Source organism: Acanthisitta chloris, unplaced genomic scaffold (genome assembly GCF_000695815.1).
Source record: "Acanthisitta chloris isolate BGI_N310 unplaced genomic scaffold, ASM69581v1 scaffold4139, whole genome shotgun sequence".
NCBI lineage: Eukaryota > Metazoa > Chordata > Aves > Passeriformes > Acanthisittidae > Acanthisitta > Acanthisitta chloris.
The window spans coordinates 20570-23054 of NW_008691817.1; the positions used below are offsets into that span (position 1 = coordinate 20570).

The 2485-nt window shown below is 57.3% G+C and overlaps 1 protein-coding gene across 1 annotated transcript in view; it reads right to left on the reverse strand.

Moving 5' to 3' along the window:
- Window positions 1-2485, reverse strand: part of LOC103809526 (RNA-binding protein 25-like) — a gene marked incomplete at its 5' end in the record, with an annotated part of 5933 nt that overhangs the window by 1675 nt on the left and 1773 nt on the right. The gene's annotated exons all lie outside the window — the stretch shown is intronic.

Genomic DNA, 2485 nt, shown 5'->3' on the forward strand with positions numbered 1-2485 from the left:
GGATGTAAAGCTCTTCCCCCCTCCTTCCGACTCCAGGGGTAAGTGAAGCTCTTCCCCCTCCCCACGGCTCCAGGTGGATATAAAGCTCTTCCCCTCCCCACGGCTCCAGGTGGATGTAAAGCTCTTCCCCTTCCCATATTTCCAGGGGTAAGTGAAGCTCTTCCCCTCCCCACGGCTCCAGGTAGATGTAAAGCTCTTCCCCTTCCCATATTTCCAGGGGTAAGTGAAGCTCTTCCCCTCCCCACGGCTCCAGGTAGATGTAAAGCTCTTCCCCTTCCCATATTCCAGGCTCTGGGAAAAGCAGTGCAGGGCGAACTGGGGGAATCCCACCCTTCCCTGCCCAACCTCAACCTCCTGGGGCCTCCCTGCCACTTCCTGCCCTGCCTGAGCCTCAGCTCAGCCTGTTCTGGTTAGTTTGAGAGGTGCCAACTTGTTCCTCCTTCAGCTCTGGGCTGTGGGGGCACAGGAGAGGGGACAGAGCTGCAGCCCCGAGCCTGGCTATGGCCAGGGAAGTATCAGTGGGGAGAAAGGAGGGAACAACACAAGTGGCAACACCTGCACACGGATGGGACACTCCAACTCTGCCTCCTCTCGCCCGGCACAGCCTTTAGCTCAGTCCTGGGCACCTTCCCATGCCCAAATCTCCTCTCCCGGAGAGGTGTGATCTGCCCTGGAATCACACAATCCCACCCAGGACACCCTCCCAGCCCTGGGAGCAGCCAGAGCAGAGCTTGGAGCAATGAGTGTGCTCAGCCCTTGGCATTGCCCACTCCGTCCCGTGCCCAGCGTGTCTCTCCGTCTCCGGAGCCTCTTGTGGGAGCAGCTCCTGTGCCATCACCCTCCTACCCTACGGAGCCACCTCTCCCTGCCCTTCCAGGAGTCTGAGTGCACTCACCATGGCTCTGGCTGTGCTGCTGGAGCTGGAGCTGGAGCTGGAGAGAGGCGTTGGGATCCTCCAGCCGCAGCCTCCGCCCTAAGCCTGACTCAGCCTCGTTGGGCAACGTCTAACGGCAGATCCGGACGTGTCCCTGCTCCTGCCTCCAGCCCAGGAATGTGCTGGGCCCCTCCTTACCTTCTCCAGCCCTTTCCCTCACGAGTTTTAGTCTTTACAGTTATTTACACCCATGTTTTCTCCTCCTTTTTTTGTGCCCCTCGCTCCTTTTTGGGTCATCCCTTTTGGGGAAATCTGTTTTCCCAAAAAGCTTCGAGGGAAGCCTGGGGCAGAGAGGTTGTGGTAACAAAGGAGCCACGGAGTGTTCTGGGATCTGGGACAGCTTCCAGCCCCTGCACTCCTCGGGAATTCCCACTGGAGGCTGTGGCTCAGCCTGGAGCAGGACAAAGGGAAGCAGCAGTCAGGGAGCAGCTGCCTCCAACACATTTTCCTCTCTTACCCCCATTTTATGCCTCCAAACTCTCTGTTATTCCCATGTACTGGGGGAAAAGTACTTCCCCCCGCCTCAACCCAGCCCCTGCCAAACTGGATTTTCCACCCCTGGGAGCTGAGGGCAGGAAACCTGCTGGATTTTCCACTTCCACCTGCATTTTCCAACTCCCCTTAAGAAAATCCATGCTGGTTGTTGGGGGGAGAAGTGTCATTTCCTCTTTTGCAGGAGCAAATCCCAGAGGGAGCCATGGCCTGGCCTCATCCTGCCTGCCCTGGGGGAACTGGAGATGTTTCCTGCTGCTGCTGTGTGTGTTTGCAGTCCAGGCTTTGGCCCTGGTTGCAGACAAACCATCTGTGCTGCCATATGTTCGTCACCGCGGCGTGTGAGCGTCGCGCACGAGGAGGACGTTGTGGGGAGCATCGCTCCGGCTGTGACTGACCCTGGGGACATCCTCTGGCACCAGGCTGGAGCAGGCTGTGAGCTTGTAGACACGTCGTGGTGGGATTTGGGTAGGATTTCCAGCATGCCATGTCTGCAGGGAGGGGCTGGGATCGGGAGGAACATGTGACCTGACCCTGGATACCCTCCCTGAGCCCCTCGGGAGGAGCTGTGAGGATGAAGGTTGCAGCACTCGGTGCACTCATCAGGTCTTTATTCAGATTTTTCATGCAATACAGCAGTGTGAAGGAGAAGGAGACAACCAGCACCACCACCCCACAGTGACCACAACACCACTCAGGTTCTCTGATCCCCCCGAGGCCGGAGCTGGGATTCTGCTCAGCTGGTTTTGGTGGAATAAAGTCGACAAAAGTGGGATTTTTTTTCCCAGCCTTGAGGACTTTCAGCCCCCAAAATGAGCTACTGGGGTTTATGTTGTGTTGCACAGCAGAAGCTGACACGAGGTCCATGGGGCTGGGGAGATGTGAGCACAGCGAGGTGCAGAGTGGTCATGCCACAGGGGACAAGAGAGGACAGAGACATAAAGGACAGAGAGACCCAAGGACTCCAATTAGAGCAGGAAAAGTGACTAAATACTGTGTTGAGGTGGAGAAACCATGCAGGGAGGCAGAAGCTGCAGCTCCTGAGGTAACTCTCTGCCT